Source organism: Photinus pyralis, unplaced genomic scaffold (genome assembly GCF_008802855.1).
Source record: "Photinus pyralis isolate 1611_PpyrPB1 unplaced genomic scaffold, Ppyr1.3 Ppyr1.4_LG2, whole genome shotgun sequence".
Classification (NCBI taxonomy): Eukaryota; Metazoa; Arthropoda; class Insecta; order Coleoptera; family Lampyridae; genus Photinus; species Photinus pyralis.
In genome coordinates, this window is record NW_022170403.1 from 8,559,374 (window position 1) to 8,565,951 (window position 6,578).

The 6,578-nt window shown below is 36.0% G+C and overlaps 1 long non-coding RNA gene across 1 annotated transcript; it reads left to right on the forward strand.

The window, feature by feature from the left end:
* Positions 1-5,954: 5,954 nt before the first annotated feature.
* On the forward strand, positions 5,955-6,257 carry LOC116162957. The gene is made up of 2 exons (XR_004143652.1): positions 5,955-6,091; positions 6,142-6,257. It is a non-coding gene; the product is annotated as an uncharacterized LOC116162957 (long non-coding RNA).
* Positions 6,258-6,578: the final 321 nt, after the last annotated feature.

The following is a 6,578-nucleotide window of genomic DNA, read 5'->3' on the forward strand; positions in this document are numbered from 1 at the left end:
AATTAATTAATTAAAATGCTTAAATTGTATCTTAAATTTACTTTTTGCGTATTTCCGGTATTTGTCGATGGCGCGAAAGAAAAGCACCCTACACTTTTAGGTAGGCCTTGGAAAATTAAACAAATGAAACACGATGCATTATAAAATAATAACAGCCGTCATTTGTAAATTATTCTGCTGTGTTTACATTCAGAAAGTGTAGTTTTTTCTAAAATGCCGATTTCTAACCAAGAAGCATTTAATATGCTGGTCATATACTTTGAGTATTTTCAAAATGGGACCATCGCTGCCCGCATCTTCTATTTGCGTTATTCGAATCGACCACGAACCATCGCCGCCAGCATATTAAATGCTTCTTGGTTAGTAATCGTCATTTTAGAAAAATAACTACAAATACAAATAACTACACTTTCTGAATGCGTAAACACAGCAGAATAATTTACAAATTACGGTTGTTATTATTTTATAATGCATCGTGTTTCATTTGTTTAATTTCCAAGGCCTACCTAAAAGTGTAGGGTCCTTTTCCAAACCATCTTTCGCGCCATCGACAAATACCGGAAATACGGCAAATAAGATACAATTTAAGCATTTTTATTAATTAATTCATTCATTTCATTTTCCCAATATTTGAGGTTAGGAACGCGATTTTGAAAAACGATTTTCACTGGCCTCTTTGGGTGTTATTTGGCTACTTTTTCATAAAGATTTTTTTTATTTTTTTAGGATTTTGGATAATAGTGTCAAAACTAGCTCCCTGGCGGAGAAGGATTCAACTAAATTAACTATATTTTGGTTGATTCTTGTTGCCCAAGGAATGCTCTTTTAAACGATACCAATTTTTTTACATTCGGTCAAACGGTTAAGAAGTTAAAGCAGGTTATTGCAAAAACCATTGAACGCCCCTTACGCAAATGATAGATAAACTGGTTCTCTTTAAAAATGTGAAAAAAGAATGTTTAGCTAACTATGCGAAATTAAAAGGAAATGCATTATCATTTTTAGAACTTGAAAAAATTTTCCAGCGATTCTTCATAACCGATTTACCCAATCATTTTTTTTACCTCTAAATCATACGACGAAGACGAACGGTTCCCCGGTACCTAACGATATCATTATTAAGTACATACCTAATATCAAATAAGATGAAAAATTCACAGATTTCGCAATCCTTGCAACCATCGGAGACATTGGAAATGATAACCGTATAACCTATAAAGCCATAAATAACCCTTATTCACGCGGAATAATCTTGCTCCACTCGCTAGCAAGCTCGCTCGTGTTGCAAACATAAACTTTCTGAATAATAAGCGGCGTAACATGCTTGTAATCACGGGAGATTCGAATTAACAAAACCCCTGCGCACTGTTAAGTAAGTACCGTATCGACAGTATCCGCGACTTTTTCTTGCAGTCGAGTACGGTACAATCATCACTAGACGCGACACCACTGTCTTTTTTTCTACTCGGCAAACCTGGTAATTCATACCCATACAAAACATAAGCATTTCCAATGCTAAAAGTAAAAACCGCATGTTGATACCTGCTTGAGGTATGGCGAAAATACGCACATCCACAAATTTAAATTGTAATATGTTTAATACTTTTGGAACCCACAGTATGATATTGAGTGCCACAAGAGAAATATTTGAAAATCATATCAATTTGGTGCTCGGCTAAATATACAACCCTAAATTTTATTCAGAGATAATACCAAAGTGATGCGGGTGGTAGCATAATAGCCAGGTTGCGGACAGCATTTTCCGTTATGTTAGACGGCCATTTTTTCTTATAACATAAGAAATATAAATTTTTGTAGAAATAATTTACGGTATGAGGGCTTTTTGTACGATATATTTATAAATAGCGGAACCAATGAAAATGAAGTTCTTATAATGTGTCACTGCGCAGTACGTAATCACTCATAAATAACATTTTCCTGCTAACCTACAATTGTGCAGTGTTTATGTTGGCGGTAGTTCTTTTCTTTTTGTCTAAGAGCATAGTAGTGAACTTTGGACATTTTAACACAATGTAAAATAAAAGTGAGGTTAAGACTCCTTCAAACTTATAAGCAAAATTGAACACGCCCAGCACACACCGCAACTTAACTTTGCTATAAAAATGTTTTATACTTATAAACTTATATTATAAGGAAAAATGGCCGTCTAACATAACGGAAAATGCTGTCCGCAACCTGGCTAATCTCTTTCGATCCGGGTATAAATATGAGTACACGAACGCGTAGTATTCTGAATGCTTTTGATCTGCGTATTCATTTTTAAACATCTCCGTTCACTACAAATTGCTGACCACGTTTATTTGAAATGTTTAAAACTACTAATAGACGATATATAACATTTATCTAAATTATGCGTAAATAATTAAAAAGACAAACAATATTTCCATTTCATAATGGATTTAATATTGCGCATAATCTTGCCGAGTTAAAATTTTGTCACTTTTGAGATTGTAAGGGGAAGTAATTTTTTAAGCTTATCTTCGCCTTTTCAAGCTTATTTATGCGTCACAGATTTGATTTATTTACTTTACCCAATGAGTTTTTCAGTTAGCTTCCGAAAAAAATCAACCCTTGTTTTTAATATAAACTGACATGAACTGCATGCCTCTTTACTAATTGGAGGATTTACTTTTCTACGTCCATTCGATAAATTGTACGCTTAGAGTCTGTAACTGAAGCGTAAGAACAGTATCCCTTAAATTGATTTGTGGAACAAGGTGAATTTATGCAAAATTTGCCAACTGGAAACGTCTTTGCTACCGTGCGGTATACCGCCAAACGGTGCAGATTGAACTTCCACAACTATGAAATTTGCCCACACGAACCATTTTCCGGATTTAAATTACGAATGTTGTACGTACGTACGTGTCTCAACCAAATCAGACGGAAATTTCTAGTCTCTCATACGCTCTTTGACTGATTATAATAAGGTATCGATTAGTCGTGATCCTTGAATATGAACACAGTATAATATATGTTGTCTGTGATATGAAGGAAGTAGATTTATCGGGAAATTCGCGTTCCATGTCATTCAATGGTTTGGTACCTGTGCACTGTGCACTGTGCAGTCTAGAATTCTAGATGCAAACGGTCATAAGAATGCTTCCGTAGAGTCCGTTTCGCATACGCCGTTTCGTATGCATTTCGCTCCCCAGTGGTTTCGTCCTCAGTTGTGTATATATTTTTGTATACTGTTGATCTTTGATTACTTATATTAGGTACCTACATTTAAAACTTTTGACTAAACACGATCAATCAAATGGTCGTCTACGGCAGTCATCATCCTTTGTTACGATTATCTGTATGAACTAATAAGACGATAGTTATTTTTGTCTCCTTGTTTCAAAGCTTTGTTTTCCGAATTCCGTGCCCAAACACATGCAGGAACTTATCATTTCCCGACCTCGGCCTGCAAAAATACCACTAAAAATTTGGTTGGTGGCTCGGTTGGTGGTGCTGATTTATTTGCAATGTTGTTTAAATTAAATTTCGGTGATTTATTTAATGATATTAAACTGATCAGGCACCGGCTTTGTGGCTCAATGGTAGTACCATTGAATATCCAACTCCTGGATATTCAGTGGTAGTACGTTGGGCTATAAAATCCGGAGGTCGGGTGTTCTGTTAAATTAAATTTACCGCTTTCATTATTTCCCCCACCGATCTTGTACTTGTATGACTATGATGCGCACCATGCGCTCCCTCTCTTTTCGCTGCTGTATGTCAACCCACAATGTACTAATAAAGTACTGCTCTTTCTTTTTGCATATATACAGGGTGACAATTTGAAAACTTACCACCCCCCATATCTTAGTAAATAAACGAGATATTTAAAAAAATCAAAATCCGTTTCGGTAATTTGGAGGGGGAATCACAATGACATAGTTGGCGACGCACCCCCTCCAACCCCCTGCGCCCCAGCCACCCCAACTTTTAAATCTTAAATAGTGACCCCCCATGTGTGATACGTTGTTGGAAAGCTCTGAAAAAATGCTTTCCAACCATACCAAATAGCATTACATTTAGGTTAGTAATTATCGTGCAAATCAAAAAATAAACTAATATGATTTGAAATCTGTCGTATTTAAAACGCAACCGGCGAACATAGACGAACTAAGACAGAGAATAATTCAAGAATGTCGAAATATTGTAAAACCAACATTTGAAAAGGTTCGACAAGAGTTTGAGAATAGATTATAACTGGCGATCAAAAATGAGTTGCTGTCAAGTCGGCTTTGGAAGTTCAAGTTAAATACGATTTTCCATGTTTATTTTCAAAGTTTTCAAATTGTCACCCTGTATAAGAGAAGTATATGGATAAGCGCGTATGATAGCAATGTGCAAATTGTTGGCCATAAAAGAGAGCTGCCCTATTCCTTAGTAGTTAACTCTGTATTTATGCGCAAACTCCCTAAGTAAATATTTACTTCTTACCGTTACTTTTAAGTATAGCGCCAATTTCAAATTTCATAACCTATAACTCGAAAATAGGGTAAAATTTTTATTAAACCATTATTGTGTGCAATTACCATATGTAAACACAACCACGCACCATTCGGAAACTTCACCCAGACTTCTATTCGCTTCATGCAGGTTCATATTCAACACATTGGCGCCATTCCACTTGCCGACTCCTATCACTATTGTCAGATCCTGTGATGTCTTTAGATAAGTATATACTTGGTGGCCGAAGCCCACCCTCTCAAGACGTTCTGCTTGGAAACTGTAGCATTTTCACGGAGAACTTTCGAGCTTCCTCAGCGGAGTTTGTTTACGGTTACACCCTTCAACTTCGAAGGGAAACCTTGTAACGATTTAGAAACTTAAATTGCAATTGAAATAATATACCTATAGGGATTGTATCTTGAATATAACATGAAATTGGATAAGTTCGCATCAGCTATAATACAAAGTGATACATTACCAATATTCAAAGAAACACAATTACATTAAAGACATTTACTGATTTTAAAATAAAATTAACATTGTAGAGTTGGAAATCTTTTAGGTGTTAAGTGACCCCCATATAACTTCGTGCCCCCATCATGCTTGCGTGCATCCAAATCAATGCAGTCATAGCGGTTAAAATGACGAGAGCACAACCTTGTTTTTACATCATCGAATTCCGATAGTTCACATGCTTGCAGTCACCGATTCTTGTTGCTTTTTTCACTTGGGAATCTAATAACAAGTATGGCATAAATGAATTGCAGATAATTGCATTGTAACTTACTTGTGCCATGAAACCGAAGAATCCATTTTCCCACAAGTACCTGTATTCTTTATTTCTAAGTAATGAACACACTAAAATTGCCAAACATTAGGTATTTCTTTACAATATTATTGTGTATCACTTTACGTATACTGATTCATATACATACGAAAGTCTTCTTTACTATTAAAATTAAACAAAAGTTCAATAACTCATAAACAAAACAAACAATTTAACCTCAATCCGTTATGTCAAACTGGAGTAAATGCTTGGTAAATAACACTACATAACAACAGGCAAGCGCATTAGCGCCTAGTTGACTACTAATTACAGAAGTATTCCCTCGACCAATGTTGGCGATAGGCGTGTCCACTCGGTTAATCCATATACTTCTCTTATATTAGGTATATATGCATAAATCGCACTTTCACCATTACGAATCCAGAGTATATAAGACCAAGGCTATTTTATTTCAAAACAACCTGGATATAAGACTGTATCGCAAGTATGCTGCCCTTGCCCTACGCCCGAAGCGTGTCACCAGTCGTATAGTGTATGTTGCCTTTGTACTCACATGTAGTCTGCGCAGGGCGCATGACAGATAGGATTTGGTCTTAAAAAGAGAGAGGTCATCGATGGATGTTCGAAACAATACCTACACATCGATCACCGCCACATTCGATAAAGACAAGATATCCTGAAGGAAGATCGTTATGATTAAACCCGTTAGGGGAGAAGAGATCTCAATTCAATATTATCACCGTCGTCATCGTCAACGGTTTGCTATAGTATCAACAGCTTATTACTGAAGTACAAGAAACTGCTTAGGGCTTTATTGCCAAAGCCTGTTGTATAATTGTGAGTATTCCAATTCATTTATTCTATTTTATGGTTGCTATTTTGTTTAGAAATAATTTCCCATTCTGAAACCATCAGCTGCGTTTGCCCTCAAGATTCACTCGGAAAAGAATATAGGTACATTTATTTTATTTGTACAGTTTTCAATATAAGAATTATTTACTAAGGTTGTACTTTATTTTCCTTCATGATAACAACCAAACTGATAAGAAGTGTATCAATCAAGATAGATTACAGTTCATTAATTACTTTGTTGGTGCATGATCACCTGGTTCTCCGCACTTAGCCGCAAACAGTGTATAAGCTAATGATCTGTCTCCAAAAGGGGAAAATTATGTCAGAACAGTGTATGATACTGGTGTGCACCATCGGCAAATTGTATAAATCAGTCAATTGTTCCCCAGGATTCACATCAGCCATTCACAAGCAAGCAGATATATCGGGAAGAAAAAGATTCAATCATTCAATGTGTCCCAGGTAGTATGCA